General features: G+C 41.3%; 1 protein-coding gene across 2 annotated transcripts in view; it reads left to right on the forward strand.

Annotated features, from left to right (window-relative positions):
• Positions 1-2,196: 2,196 nt before the first annotated feature.
• The window catches only part of LOC139761074 (bestrophin-2-like), a 37,117-nt gene continuing 21,813 nt past the window's right edge, over positions 2,197-17,500 (forward strand). For both annotated transcript variants that reach the window (XM_071684896.1, XM_071684897.1), the window contains exon 1: positions 2,197-2,419. The gene's annotated coding sequence lies outside the window, so the exon portion shown is untranslated. The remainder of the gene's footprint in view (positions 2,420-17,500) is intronic.

Below are 17,500 nucleotides of genomic sequence, written 5' to 3' on the forward strand. Positions count from 1 at the left end.
TATGGTACGATGCTTCATTACGACGGTACGACCCTTGGGTATGATGTCATCATATATATATATATATATATATATATATATATATATATATATATATATATATATATATATATATATATATATATATTTTTTTTTTTTTCATACTATTCGCCATTTCCCGCGATAGCGAGGTAGCGCTAAGAACAGAGGACTGGGCCTTTTTTGGAATATCCTCAACTGGCCCCCTCTGTTCCTTCTTTTGGAAAATTTAAAAAAAAAAAAACGAGAGGGGAGGATTTCCAGCCCCCCGCTCCCTCCCCTTTTAGTCGCCTTCTACGACACGCAGGGATATATATATATATATATATATATATATATATATATATATATATATATATATATATATATAAAACTTTAGTGTGGTACACATGTCTTGAGGGAAAGTGAACAAGCAGAGCGAGCGCAATTCGGTTTTTTTTTTCCTCCCAAACTTACGAAAACGGTTTGGAAGCCAATCTGGGTGACCTTGAGGACAAAATAAAAAAAAAATAGTTCGATGGTATCTGCATTAAGCAAGACGCCCCCGTGTATATATGTAGAGGGGTGGAGACCACTGCTTGGGTAATACTAGCGACAGGTCACGGGTGCGGTGTACGTGGTGGTCTGTAGGAACACCTGGGGAGAAACCACGAAGCTAAATTAAGTGGTTAGGTTAATCTTGTCCCCAGAGGGCGATGGCTTAGTCCCCAAGAATTTGAGAATAGCAGGCAGCTATCCTCATATTCACTCACGATTATGAGGGACAAGATAGATGGCCCAGAGGACCGAACTATGTAAGGGGAATTTAACTAAACACAGACTGTAATTATTTTTGTTGAGGTTAATTTAACTAAACACAGACCGTAATTATTTTTGTTGAGGGGAATTTAACTAAACACAGACCGTAATCACTTTTGTTGAGGTTAATTTAACTAAACACAGACCGTAATCACTTTTGTTGAGGTTAATTTAACTAAACACGGACTATAATCACTTTTGTTGAGGTTAATTTAACTAAACACAGACTATAATCACTTTTGTTGAGGGGAATTTAACTAAACACGGACTATAATTATTTTTGTTGAGGGGAATTTAACTAAACACAGACCGTAATCAATTTCGTTGAGGGGAATTTAACTAATCACAGACAGTAATTATTTTTGTTGAATCATGTATTTGGAGCACGAACTCCTGGAAATGGACCTGAGGAAGAGAACAATTAAGAATTGCTTTGGTAAATGGGAGAGACATCTGTATCAGACTGGTATAATGAACGGAAGGCGGGGGGACTCCTTGTTGTAACAACAATACAGCAATGTGGGTCATGTATGGCAGGGAGAAGGCAAAGAGTTCCAAGCCTTAGCGGTGTAAGGAAAGAAATAGATGTTGCCATCGGGCGCACAGTAATTATGTGATAGAGTGGCTTGCCGGGTATTAACGTGGCCTAACTAATGGTGAGGGCACACGGAAAACCAGTTCTCTGGAGCACAGGGCGTCGTAGTGAAGAATAAGACTATCCGAGGATATAGAGATTAATGGTAAATGAACCACGGGAAGAAATAAATCGAGCGGTGGGAGTACAGTGGTAGAAACGCAATATAAACCCGGGCCGTGAGTGTGTGTAGTGGGAGACAGACGCTGGAGTGTGAGAGAGGTGTTGGTAAGAGCAGGTGTAGCAAGTACGACTCGAATCCACCTGAAAGGGAGAAAGTCTCTCGTCACAAAGTACATTATTCCTTTCCTGGTGAAGTCCTTTCCTTACTGGTAACTTTACTGAACTTTACATCACGGGGAAGTTAAGTTTCGATCCGCCATTCCTTCTTCCTCAAAACTCATTATTTCTCGTCCTTTATGAGCAGGTGAAAATAATGAGTGTAGAATGATCAATATTGTTATATGAATCATTTAAATTAGGCGATGGGAAGGCTATAGCTAAGATAATACGACTGATTGATGACTAGGCAAAGCCTAGGCTTCATGAACACATTTCTTACCATTCTTTTCTCACGTGAAACCTTACACGGTAACATAACAACCATATCGTCCATGTCTTTAATCTACTGGCTGCCTGATGACGCGGTGCAACATGCCAGAGGTAAAACTAGCGAGTTATTGGCTGTGAATCACGTCTGGCAACAGTGTAATATTGTTGCCAGCTGAGGCATATGGTGGGAGCGAGCCGCGGGCGCTCAGGCCAGTGACGAACACTTCGCCACAGTTCAAACACTCGCGCGCGCTACTCACCAAATCAACAAATCAACAAGATCTCTCACATAAAAAAAAAAAAACACATAAAGTGCAAGATAAAGGAATACTGTTCTAGTTTAGATAAATACGAAGTGCGAGGAGTGATATACTTTACGTCTGGGTGTCTGTTGGGATTTTCAACATACGTATACAGGTAAGATCTTCACTTGTACCCATATATAACCAATATATTAACCCATTATAGTGAGTGGACATATGGAATTTAATCTTACTTTACCATTGATCGCTTGGACTGAAGTTACGCCATCAGATGTTGTGAAAAGTGTTGAAAATATGGAAAGATAAAAAGGAAAAACAAAAACACGACTGTGCGACCCTTGAAAAGGATGAAGGGCACGTAATCAAGGGTCGTGCAGTCGTGCTTAAGGCGTTATAAAAAATAAAAAAGTATTCAAACATTTTAACCAGAATATCGCTTTGCTGTTAATTACGCACCTCGAGATTAACAGGACGCGTAATATTAACTGTATTATAATGTGAGCAGATAACTGCTAAATAAAATCTAATTAATATAGGAAGGGAGACAGAATAGCAATGATTGCCATAATATAATTCCTAATCAAATACCTGAGCAGCTAGAAAATGAAATTTGCCTAATGATATAATTACTTTAGATTTTATATTTTCCATACTTTTGTATTATGAATATTCTGGGGAAATTAACGTGACTGAGATACAGTGAGTTTGTGGCTCTGCAGTGAGGCACAGTTAGAACGATGTATACGGAGGTAGACAGTGTTATAATGAAACACCAGTCGTCACTGTGTGTTAGTGGTGTTGTACGTAACACCAGTAGATACTGTGTGACAGCGTAACGAGGGAAGCGCGTGCCCAGCATATTCCGTGTGACAGTGTAACTGACTGTGACAGTTACGAAGGATGCGTGTGACACCAGCAGATTTGTGGCGTAACAAAAAGTGACTTATGAAGGCTGTCTGTGACAAGCGCACTGTGCGACAGCGTAGAAGAAAGTAAAACTGTTACGAACCTTGCGCGTGACACCATCAGATACCGTGAGTGTCACAGAAAGTGACACCTACGAAGGTTGAGTGTGTCACAGTGTGACAGTGTAACAAAGTGACACGAAGGATGCAGGTGATGCCTAGATACCGTGTGACATTGCTAGTGTTACAGGATTTGACACCGTTACCAAAGATGTGTGACGTTACGAATAAAACTACCAATAAGGTAGTGAGAATCTCTTCTGATCTGTAACGTGATATTCTGTGGTTCCGGGAGTGTTACTGTGGAACAGGGAGTGTTACTGGGGTCCTGGATGCGTTACTCTGGTTCCAGGAGTGTTACTATCGTTTCGGGAGTGTTACTGTGGCACAGAGTATTACTGGGGTCCTGGGAGTGTTACTGTGGTCCTGGGAGTGTTACTGTGGTCCTGGGAGTGTTACTGTGGTCCTGGGAGTGTTACTGTGGTCCTGGGAGTGTTACTGTGGAGCTGAGTGTTACTGTGGGCCTGGGAGTGTTACTGGATTCCTGGGAGTGTTACTGTGGTCCTGGGAGTGTTACTGTGGTTCCAGGAGTGTTACTGTGGTCCTGGGAGTGTTACTGTGGGCCAGGGAGTGTTACTATGGGCCAGGGAGTGTTACTGTGGAGCTGAGTGTTACTGTGGGCCAGGGAGTGTTACTGTGGGCCAGGGAGTGTTATTGTGGGCTAGGGAGTGTTACTGTGGAGCTGAGTGTTACTGTGGGCCAGGGAGTGTTATTGTGGGCTAGGGAGTGTTACTATGGGCCAGGGAGTGTTACTGTGGAGCTGAGTGTTACTGTGGGCCAGGGAGTGTTATTGTGGGCTAGGGAGTGTTACTATGGGCCAGGGAGTGTTACTGTGGAGCTGAGTGTTACTGTGGGCCAGGGAGTGTTACTGTGGAGCTGAGTGTTACTGTGGGCTAGGGAGTGTTACTGTGGGCTAGGGAGTGTTACTATGGGCCAGGGAGTGTTACTGTGGAGCTGAGTGTTACTGTGGGCCAGGGAGTGTTACTGTGTGCTAGGGAGTTATAGTTTGGGCAGGGGAGTGTTACTGTGGGTTTGAGAGAGTTACTGTAGGCCTATATATATATATATATATAATCAAAGCTCCATGACTGAATATTGGGGCAGTGTGGATTATACTTTGAGGGTAATTAGGATATCACACACAGTAATATATCCATCTGTGTTCCACTTAACCTTTTTCAACACGACGGAACGACCCCAAAGCACGACGGTGCGACAATTGAGGCCGACGGTGCGACCTTTGAGCGCTCAAGTATGCCCTTGAATACGACGGAACGACCCTTGAGCACGACCGTGCGACCTTTGAGCAGGGTGTATGCCCTTGAGCACGACGGTACGACTCTTGAGCACGACGGTACACGACCCTTGGACATGAGAGCCTAGCCCTTCATCTTAACCTTAAGAATCAGATCATAAACCATACCATCTTACGCAAAGGGTCGTTCCGTCGTACTGAACGGTCGTACCGTCGTGCTCAACAGTCAAGTACCATCGTGCCGTACGACCACGCCGTCGTGCTCAGTGGTCGTACCGTCGTGCTAAAAAAGGGGTTCATAACAGGGAGGCGATCAGCAAAATAGGGACGAACCAGCTTAATAACATAAGCATTATTTTCCCGCCCAGACATCTTGGCTATGATGGTGAGCTCGGCATCATCTGCTTACACCAGCTGCTCTCGATGGTGAGCTCGGCATCATCTGCTTACACCAGCTGCTCTCGATGGTGAGCTCGGCATCATCTGCTTACACCAGCTGCTCTCGATGGTGAGCTCGGCATCTGCTACACCAGCTGCTCTCGATGGTGAGCTCGGCATCATCTGCTTACACCAGCTGCTCTCGATGGTGAGCTCGGCATCATCTGCTTACACCAGCTGCTCTCGATGGTGAGCTCGGCATCATCTGCTTACACCAGCTGCTCTCGGGTTACCACTTCGTCTTCATACCTGGACGTGTTTACGGGACTCGCGAATGCCACCTTCTCTCTCTCTCTCTCTCTCTCTCTCTCTCTCTCTCTCTCTCTCTCTCTCTCTCTCTCTCTCTCTCTCTCTCTCTCTCTCTCTCTCTCTCTCTCTCACGGCTCTTGTGGGAGCGCTGCGCTAATTAGGAAGAGGAGGAAGCTACCTCAGCGATGTGACGAGAGAGGTTCCTCGAGAAAACTTCACACGAAATGTTTTCATTAAGAAGGAAGAGAAAAAGGAGAATGGACTGTGTAAATGTCAAGTTGTTAAGTCCAGGCGCGGCAGAAAACGTGGGCGTGGTTGTAAACACACACACACACACACACACACACACACACACACACACACACACACACTTTACATAAGATGACAACATATAAGAAAATGCTTCCCCAACACTGCTTACAGCAATGACTGACTAACCCACCACCACCACCACTGGTTATACTAGGAACACTAACCCACCACCACCACCACTGGTTATACTAGGAACACTAACCCACCACCACTGGTTATACTAGGAACACTAACCCACCACCACTGGTTATACTAGGAACACTAACCCACCACCACCACCACTGGTTATACTAGGAACACTAACCCACCACCACTGGTTATACTAGGAACACTAACCCACCACCACTGGTTATACTAGGAACACTAACCCACCACCACCACCACTGGTTATACTAGGAACACTAACCCACCACCACTGGTTATACTAGGAACACTAACCCACCACCACTGGTTATACTAGGAACACTAACCCACCACCACTGGTTATACTAGGAACACTAACCCACCACCACCACCACTGGTTATACTAGGAACACTAACCCACCACCACTGGTTATACTAGGAACACTAACCCACCACCACTGGTTATACTAGGAACACTAACCCACCACCACCACCACTGGTTATACTAGGAACACTAACCCACCACCACTGGTTATACTAGGAACACTAACCCACCACCACCACTGGTTATACTAGGAACACTAACCCACCACCACTGGTTATACTAGTTAAACTGCTTTTTCTGTTAAATAAACTGCTTTTTCTGTTAAATAAACTGCTTTTTCCTTGTTAAATGAATAGTTTTCTTTGTTAAATAAACTGCTTTTCTGTGTAAAATAAACTGCTTTTTCTGTTAAATAAACTGCTTTTTCTTTGTTAAATTAATAGTTTTCTTTGTTAAATAAACTGCTTTTTCTGTGTTAAATAAACTGCTTTTTCTGTTAAATAAACTGCTTTTTCTGTTAAATAAACTGCTTTTTCTGTTAAAGAAACTGCTTTTTCCTTGTTAAATGAATAATTTTCTTTGTTAAATAAACTGCTTTTTCTGTTAAATAAACTGCTTTTTCTGTGTTAAATAAACTGCTTTTTCTGTTAAACTGCTTTTTCTGTGTTAAATGAATAGTTTTCTTTGTTAAATAAACTGCTTTTCTGTGTTAAATAAACTGTTTTTCTGTGTTCAATAACCTAGTTTTCTGTAAGCCGTTAACCAGAGTACACTAACCACCACCGCTGTGTAAGGTTTACGAAAATGTGCGTCAGCCAGATACATTAAAAGAAGGAGTTCAATTTTTGTCTCCGACATTTTTGGGTCAAGATGTCGGAGTGATGGTGTGCGGGAGAGATATTGCCCTAATATTCGTCACTGGATAATTAATGGAAAAAAGATAATTACTTAATTAGCTGATGTCGGACACAGAAGGCTTTTCTGGAACATGGACAGTCTAAGAGAGAGAGAGTGTGTGTGTGTGTGTGTGTGTGTGTGTGTGTGTGTGAATGTCGCCTTTACATATAAAAACTATCGCCAATATTTTTTTTTCCAAGCCAAATGCTTCATGAGGGCGTGCACCAGTCAAGAAAATGTTTAACAATATCTAACAGGTCGTTAGCTCTTGACGATGAACGTCCTAAACTAACCACGTCATTTAGAGGGCTTAAAGACCAACTAACAATTAATAGACCTAAGGGTCACATACTCGGTGAGAACGTAACTGAACGTAACCTTTGAACACACGAAGGAGTTCAAAGATATCCAAAATTGTGGTTATAACACGTTCAAGGCCATGTAAGTAAGTAAGTAAGTTTTTATTAGTCAAAATGTAATACAAGATATATTTCAAAATGAAATTCTTCTTAGCTTTGAGAGCTCCCTAGTGTTTCTACATGAAAAGAATAATAAAATCAATAAAGCAATAAAATATTAAAGGAAACACTTTAATATTTTACTTTCCTATTGTGACGACAAATGACTGTAATGGAGGATGCATTCAGGTACAAAAGAATTTCTGTATCTCTCAATACGCTGCAGGGGCAAAGCTAACCTCCTTCCTGATTTTAAATATGTGTAAACACTAACCTAACCAAACCATCCCTTTACCTTTAGAGAAAAAAAAGAAAGTAAATAATGAGTTATGTATATGGATATATAAGACGGTGTAATATGTGTACGCCAGGTGAATATACGCCTGACCGCGTACCTCAAACATAATGACGCACTTTGCGCTTTCCACACGTCAAGGCACTGGCGTATAATGGGAGGCGTATGGTTAATTGCCATTCGTTCTCATCTGTTTCTTCTCTCTCTCTCTCTCTCTCTCTCTCTCTCTCTCTCTCTCTCTCTCTCTCTCTCTCTCTCTCTCTCTCTCTCTCGCAACACATACAGGTAAGGGGGGGGAAAAAAAAAGGGTCCCTCTTAATATTCATGTATATCATTGACTCATTCTGTTCCACCTTGGCATAGTTCATGTTTAACTACATCTCTGTGGTAGTTACACGTTAACTGCCTTCCATATTTGTCCTAGACATACAAGATGATGTGGAAACGAGAAAAATCTCATTTTCTACAGCTCAAAATAATTACCACGAATATTATGCCAGTAACAACTGGAGAACTAAATATCTTACAGTATTATGTATTTCACTCCGTATTTTCCTGCGTATTGCCTCGAGCGAAGTACGAAATACAGCTGACGTTAACAGGAAAATCACATTCCCAGGGGAAGCTAGACCCACTATTCGCCAACAATCTAGACCAATTTGCCTTGATGACATGCACAAACAACCATGATCATGCATCTCAGAGATACGACATAGATAAAACAAGAAGACGAACACCTTTCACTGAACATTAACTCTTTCACCTTAAAAACTGAGAGATTGTAGGGCAAGTCTTATTACATGTGTATACAACGACGCCCCGTATATTGAATTCAAAGTTCCAACACTTTTCGCTCCGGTGTCAACACACAGGATCAGCGGTTTCCATACGTAAACAAAACTTTCCCCTGTTTTTCACTCGAAACTTCTTTAATTTAAGCAGACGCGACTCAGAAAGTTAACATACTTTGCTCTTAAAATTCTCATCAGACATGTGTCGCAAATCTATTGTCTAAAACCTTATCCCAATATTTAAGCTAACAGTTAAAAACAATACAATCTGTGCCATCCGCTTTAATAACACGCAAATATTGCAAATATTCTCGAAGAGAGCAGCTGGTGTATTATCTCGGCAACCTGTTTGATCAGCGACAGCCCTGGACATGTCAACAAATTAACACAAATGTAATAACATCATTGCAGTAATCTGTACGGGACGAGAAATGACAACACACCGCTATATGGTCAATTCTCGTCGATTTGGCAGAGGTTTTGGCCTGCAAGGGTAATGTTGAAATCGTGATACAGATAAAGATATAACCAAAACCTGGAGTGAGTGAGGTCAGGTCATAATCGAATCAATAGATACTTTCCTATTCAGAGTTCGTGTCGTCATGCTTAAGGCCTTAAATTAAATACTTATTTGAATAAGTAAAGAGAGACGAAAAAAAAAAATATATCTAGGAGTTTAGAAAAGGGTGTTAAACTTGTTGTTTTTAAATAGTCGATTCATAAATGCTAAAGAAAAAAAAAAAAAGAGGAGACGATTTCCAAAGCTTAACCGTGTAAGTAAAGAAACAGAAATCGCAACCCACGTACCCGTGACATGCCATCGGCCACACAGTAATCATGTGACGCAGTGGCTTGCCGGGTATTACGTGGTCTTTGACGGATATAACCTAACCTAGGGAGCAGCTGTGTCTTTGTGCGAATACCTCAGGACAGACTGCGCCAAAGGATGCGATTTTGTGGGGCTTGTTGACCCCCGAGGGGTCGTGGATGGTGAGCTTGATCTGTTATGGCTTCCCTGGCCAACAGTCAGCACACTACCCGACCGCCATCTACTGGCCAAAGGCGTCTTTTCTGTACCCTTTACACTCCTGGTCTGTTCGTGTTGAATATGAGGCGATGGTGACGCCTGGCGTGTGTGAGGTGAGAGTGAGGTTCTCTGCCTACGAAGCGACTGTGAGGATCGGCGTAAGACGCATACAAGGGAAATTAAAGATATGAAAGGTAAATGCCTCTAACACGGAACCCTACGTACATTTGTACACCAGTAAACAATAGACTTATATCCTACAGTTACATATAACTTTAGCATAGGGAATAATGACAGTCTATTGGCTCAGCCAACAGTGCTGAAGATAAACCTTGTGTGTTCCACGAATCTGATCTGAAAACGAGGAGACATGTGTGTATATAGTAGCTTCGTTCCCATCTGTTGGTGTTACCGGGCTCCGCCTGCTCGAGGTTACACAGCGAGCGACAAGTCACCTTTGACGAGGCTGTTTAATCAGAGAACCTCTCACGCCAAAGGAATCTACATTTCCCTGCTACTGCAGGAAGCTGTCCTTTATAAAGGCCTTGGGTGAGAAGAGGACTCATAATAATCATTCATGAGGCAATCATAAACCAAAAAATATCCATCTGTTCGTCTGTGTGTGTTCAGCCACACTGGTGCTTCTACAGAATGACTGTACTCCAAGTCTTTACACACACACACACACAGAAGACCTGGAACAGATACAGTGTGTGAGTCACGTACAGTTCGTAAACACTTCCAGGTCACGGAGGGGCAGAGGAAAGCCTTGACACACGGCCAAACCCAGCGTGACCCGGCCAAACCCAGCGTGACCCGGCCAAACCCAGCGTGACCCGGCCAAACCCAGCGTGACCCGGCCAAACCCAGCATGACCCGGCCAAACCCAGCGTGACCCGGCCAAACCCAGCGTGACCCGGCCAAACCCAGCGTGACCCGGCCAAACCCAGCATGACCCGGCCAAACCCAGCATGACCCGGCCAAACCCAGCGTGACCCGGCCAAACCCAGCGTGACCCAAACACAATGCACCAGACTCATCTACGTCGCCAAGATGTGTTGATGGCATCCACATGATCAAGGATCGTACCGTCGTACTCACAGGTAGTCGAAGGTCGTGCTCAAGAGTCGCCATCTACTACTGTCTACTCGTACGATCGCTGATGGACATAGCCCGCGTGATGATATGAACTCGTATGAACTTCGCCAGCAAACTTCAGCAAGTGTCCACTCCAGGGAAGTTGTGCCTGACGAGGAAGACTGTGTATCAAAACTTCAGCAAGTGTCCATGCCAGGGAAGTTGTGCTTGATGCTGAAGACTGTATCAAAACTTCAGCAAGTGTCCATCCCAGGGAAGTTGTGTTTGACGCAGGAGACTGTGTATCAAAACTTCAGCAAGTGTCCATCCCAGGGAAGTTGTGCCTGACGCAGGAGACTGTGTATCAAAACTTCAGCAAGTGTCCATCCCAGGGAAGTTGTGTTTGATGCTGGAGACTGTGTATCAAAACTTCAGCAAGTGTCCATCCCAAGGAAGTTGTGCCTGACGCAGGAGACTGTGTATCAAAACTTCAGCAAGTGTCCATCCCAGGGAAGTTGTGTTTGACGCGGGAGACTGTGTATCAAAACTTCAGCAAGTGTCCATCCCAAGGAAGTTGTGCTTGACGAGGGAGACTGTGTATCAAAACTTCAGCAAGTGTCCATCCCAGGGAAGTTGCGCCTGACGAGGGAGACTGTGTATCAAAACTTCAGCAAGTGTCCATCCCAAGGAAGTTGTGCCTGACGCAGGAGACTGTGTATCAAAACTTCAGCAAGTGTCCACCCCAGGGAAGTTGTGCTTGATGCTGGAGACTGTGTATCAAAACTTCAGCAAGTGTCCATCCCAGGGAAGTTGTGTTTGACGCGGGAGACTGTGTATCAAAACTTCGCTACAAAACGGATGGTGATAACATGCGATATAGTGACCAAGTTTTGATGACCAGATAATAGTGAGAAATCGTAGCCTTGCTTTCTTAATTATTCAATGAACTGGAAGTGTGCTGGACCGGAAATGGTTAACAGATCAATAACAGGCTGGCATTTAACTCAACACTGGGGGTAAACATCGCTACTCTCTATGAGCGTATTCTCTGGGGGAAGTGACTTAAACTTAACTGTCTGGAACCTTAAGTTACTCTCTTCCAGAAACCTAACTTGCTGTCTGGAACCTTAAGTTACTCTCTTCCAGAAACCTAACTCACTGTCTGGTTAATTCACCCTCTGGAACCTTTTATGTTGCCATGAGCCACAGAGAGAGAGAGAGAGAGAGAGAGAGAGAGAGAGAGAGAGAGAGAGAGAGAGAGAGAGAGAGAGAGAGAGAGAGAGAGAGAGAGAGAGAGAGAGACTTACACTACACTTTATAAGTACAGACAAAAGCCCTCCCCTAAGCCCTCTTTCCAGGACCTTGCGAGAAACACTAGATCAAGCGCCCGGGACTCAAGAGATATACCTTACCCAGTGTTATGGACGTCTAACATCAAATGAGGGAGACACACCAGGCGTGCTGTTGTGCAGTGAGGGAGACGAGGTGTTTGAGCCACGTAATCAGGCACGTCCCATTAGCACACTGGACTGGCGGATATATTAGTTTCTTAAATAATCCAGTGAATGTGGCTGTGGCAAAACAGATGTTGGCATGAATTCGTACTGTAAAGATAGAGAAGACGGATGCTGGGGAGGCTGTGCAAGAATAAGGGAAAACGGGGGAAAATTGGAAGCGAAGTTCATCTTAGTTGGGATTGTACGTGTGTGTGTGTGTGTGTGTGTGTATGTGTGTGTGTGTGTGTGTGTGTGTGTGGCGTTCTGGGAGACATGGCGTGTTGAGCTCAACCCCCCCGTCAATGGCACAGATGCCACGCCCTCTACACCTGGTAAGGCCTGAGGGGGCGTACAGAGGCATGATGCTCACTCAGGGCGTGGAGAGCGGCTGGGTAGTTGGCACGGTTCATTCAGCCGTGAGTGGCAGGGGCTTGTCAGTGTGTGTGTGTGTGTGTGTGTGTGTGTGCTAGGGGAAAGGGGAGCTTAATGAGTGATGGGTTCGATCTTTAACTCCCGTCTCTCAATATATGAGTCATTAATGGTCCACTGTTTTATATAACTTGGAGATATATGATTCTTTACATGTGTTCTACACTCGTAATGGAAGCCACGCGCGCGCACTTCAAACACGAACAGTTGTCACATCTATACAAACACGAACAGATGTTACATCTATACAAACACGAACAGATGTTACATCTATACAAACACGAAGTTGTTACATCTATACAAACACGAACAGTTGTTACATCTATACAAACACGAACAGATGTTACATCTATACAAACACGAACAGATGTTACATCTATACAAACACGAAGTTGTTACATCTATACAAACAGGAACAGTTGTTACATCTATACAAACACGAACAGTTGTTACATCTATACAAACACGAACAGTTGTTACATCTATACAAACACGAACAGTTGTTACATCTATACAAACACGAAGTTGTTACATCTATACAAACACGAACAGTTGTTACATCTATACAAACACGAAGTTGTTACATCTATACAAACACGAACAGTTGTTACATCTATACAAACACGAAGTTGTTACATCTATACAAACACGAACAGTTGTTACATCTATACAAACACGAACACTTGTTACATCTATACAAACACGAACAGTTGTTACATCTATACAAACACGAACACTTGTTACATCTATACAAACACGAACAGTTGTTACATCTATACAAACACGAAGTTGTTACATCTATACAAACACGAACAGTTGTTACATCTATACAAACACGAACAGTTGTTACATCTATACAAACACGAACAGTTGTTACATCTATACAAACACGAACAGTTGTTACATCTATACAAACACGAACAGTTGTTACATCTATACAAACACGAACAGTTGTTACATCTATACAAACACGAAGTTGTTACATCTATACAAACACGAACAGATGTTACATCTATACAAACACGAACAGTTGTTACATCTATACAAACACGAACACTTGTTACATCTATACAAACACGAAGTTGTTACATCTATACAAACACGAACAGTTGTTACATCTATACAAACACGAACAGTTGTTACATCTATACAAACACGAAGTTGTTACATCTATACAAACACGAACAGTTGTTACATCTATACAAACACGAAGTTGTTACATCTATACAAACACGAACAGTTGTTACATCTATACAAACACGAACAGTTGTTACATCTATACAAACACGAACAGTTGTTACATCTATACAAACACGAAGTTGTTACATCTATACAAACACGAACAGTTGTTACATCTATACAAACACGAAGTTGTTACATCTATACAAACACGAAGTTGTTACATCTATACAAACACGAACAGTTGTTACATCTATACAAACACGAACAGTTGTTACATCTATACAAACACGAACAGTTGTTACATCTATACAAACACGAACAGTTGTTACATCTATACAGAGGCAACAGGAGACTCGTAAACAACAGGCAGCTGGAGGAACTGTTGGTCAACGGGGAGAAATATACATGACGTACGTGTGTGTTACCGGATTCCGCCCGCATGAGGTGACACCGCGCGTCAAAAGTCACCTTTGGCTGGGCTTCAGCGCGACGGTACGACCTTATGACTTGACCCTTTAAAGGTTAAGGTCAGCGTCGAAGGTCACCGCTTTTCTACCCATTTAAAGACGGGTCAAAATGCCAGGCCATCAGACAGTGTTCAAGGCAGGGGTGACTAACCTATGTTGAGTCTGGGAAAAACGTGTCAAAAACCTTTATAGAAAACGAGGTAGTTAAGATGTTCAAATTGATGTAACTCTCAAATATCCATTATCCTTCATGAACAAATATTATAACTCAATCTCTTTGTTCTACTTTATGTTTTGAATAATATTTATCGAGTGTATACTCAAACTTGATATTCCCATTTCCTTTATAATTTCCTTCACCCGTGAATCGTCATAGATTATCTTTTAAAACCTTTTAAGATAATTAAATTCCCTACTCATGCTGATGAGAACTTAACTGCAGATAGCTAAACGATACGAGCCAATGTTGAGCCTTATTCCTATGACCTCTTAGTTACAGGTCAGGTCAAAGATCACACGTCTTCATAACTTAGAAATCGCACTTTCGTGTTTAAAACTCCTTTTTCTTTCTTTCTTTATATATATATATATATATATATATATATATATATATATATATATATATATATATATCCCCCTGGGGATAGGGGAGAAAGAATACTTCCCACGTATTCCCTGCGTGTCGTAGAAGGCGACTAAAAGGGAAGGGAGCGGGTGGGCTGGAAATCCTCCTCTCTCATTTTTTTTTTTTTTTTTCCAAAAGAAGCAACAGAGAAGGGGGCCAGGTGAGGATATTTCCTCAAAGGCCCAGTCCTCTGTTCTTAACGCTACCTCGCTAATGCGGGAAATGGCGAATAGTACGAAAGAAAAAGAAAGAATATATATATATATATATATATATATATATATATATATATATATATATATATATATATATATATATATATATATATATATATATATGTATTTTTGATGCATTGAGTCAAACCATCTCAAGGTCTAACTTAAATATTTCCCAGTATCTTTGACAGGTTTCAATTCTTCAGGTTAGGTTAGGTTTTGATAATGCTTTCCATGGCTCTGCACTGGTAGTAAAAAAATACGTAAATCATAAGAGCAAATGTAAAGAAATACGTAAATCATAAGAGCAAATATAAAGAAATACGTAAATCATAAGAGCAAATGTAAAGAAATACGTAAATCATAAGAGCAAATGTAAAGAAATACGTAAATCATAAGAGCAAATATATTTACTTAAATACCAACTGTAACACAAACATTTAGGTTAGATAAAATGATACAAACAAAAAATATTGTGTGGAACGCATTTCATTCTAGGGAAAAATAATTCAGTTTTAAAGGCTTAATCTAAATTCCAAAGATAAAATGGTATTACATGTGTAAAAATAGTTGTTTAATACATTAGATAATGCATTAGGAAATGTGTTAGGAAATAGTTGTTTAATACATTAGATAATGCATTAGGAAATGTATTAGGAAATAGTTGTTTAATACATTAGATAATGCATTAGGAAATGTGTTAGGAAATAGTTGTTTAATACATTAGATAATGCATTAGGAAATGTGTTAGGAAATATTCCTGTAGTTCGTTAGGAAATAGTTGTTTAATACATTAGATAATGCATTAGGAAATGTATTAGGAAATATTCCTGTAGTTCGTTAGGAAATAGTTGTTTAATACATTAGATAATGCATTAGGAAATGTATTAGGAAATAGTTGTTTAATACATTAGATAATGCATTAGGAAATGTATTAGGAAATATTCCTGTAGTTCGTCCCTCACTGAGATGGGAAAATATTACCTAACCATTCATGATAGTTCGCACATGAAGGGTTGAACTACCTCATGATTGTTTACGAGGTCATTGGGGCTTCACACCTTCCGACTGTTAAGGGTCACGAAATTTACCATTAGGGGTCAAGGGTCGCTTAATGGTCCACAAAAGCCAATCGAGAAATCCTAAAACACCTTCAGGTATTTATCCTAAAACACCTTCAGGTATTTAAGTTGATTTTAGGTCGATTTTAGGTCTTGCGCAACCTAACTGCATGTATGGCTGATGCTCTTCGTGTGAACAAGTTACAAAATAAGTGATTAACTGAATCGTCGCTCCGTAAGAGCTAATGATATAAATATTTTGAATAACAAAATAATGAGGTCAGAAACCCTCATATTCCTCTCAACTCTCTCTCTCTCTCTCTCTCTCTCTCTCTCTCTCTCTATATATATATATATATATATATATATATATATATATATATATATATATATATATATATTTTTTTTTTTTTTTTTTTTTTCATACTATTTGCCATTTCCCGCGTTAGCGAGGTAGCGTTAAGAACAGAGAACTGGGCCTTAGAGGGAATATCCTCACCTGGCCCCCTTCTCTGTTCCTTCTTTTGGAAAATTAAAAAAAAACAAGAAAGGGGAGGATTTCCAGCCACCCGCTCCCTCCCCTTTTAGTCGCCTTCTACGACACGCAGGGAATACGTGGGAAGTATTCTTTCTCCCCTATCCCCAGGGAAATATATATATATATATATATATATATATATATATATATATATATATATATATATATATATATATATATATATATATATATATATACATTCTACATGATAAAGTGCTAAGTTTGAGACCCTCATGGTCCTCTCTGACAGGAAGAGGTCAAAAAATGGCTCAAGCTTACCTCTGGCATGTAGTAAAATGGCTCAAGCTTACTTCTGGCATGTAGTGAAATGGCTCAAGCTTACCTCTGGCATGTAGTAAAATGGTTCAAGCTTACCTCTGGCATGTAGTGAAATGGCTCAAGCTTACTTCTGGCATGTAGTAAAATGGCTCAAGCTTACTTCTGGCATGTAGTAAAATGGCTCAAGCTTACCTCTGGCATGTAGTAAAATGGCTCCTTAACAGATAATGCACGTGCAGGTGGCGCGCGTGCTCCTCGGTTTATTCATAGTTAAGACGGAACATTACGATCATAAATGAGAGCTTTTAAAATATACTCGTAAACACATGTGAGAAAGTTTAGTAAGTGGTAATGTCTGAATTCCAGCCCACATTCACAGACATACAAAAGTCTCTTAATTACGTCGCTTTCTACGTATACTGCATCATATTTATTCAGTTTTTTCTTTTTTACGTTTTGACCCAAATCTTTTTAAAGGGATTTCTGCTCTACATGTACCACTGACCCCACGGTGACCAACCGTGGTACATGTACCGTCCACAGGAGAATCTGAGGCAGGTACAGTAACGTACCGTGGTACATGTACCGTCCACAGGAGAATCTGAGGCAGGTACAGTAACGTACCGTGGTACATGTACCGTCCACAGGAGAATGTGAGGCAGGTACAGTAA

This window comes from Panulirus ornatus, chromosome 39 (genome assembly GCF_036320965.1).
Source record: "Panulirus ornatus isolate Po-2019 chromosome 39, ASM3632096v1, whole genome shotgun sequence".
In the NCBI taxonomy this organism is placed as follows: domain Eukaryota; kingdom Metazoa; phylum Arthropoda; class Malacostraca; order Decapoda; family Palinuridae; genus Panulirus; species Panulirus ornatus.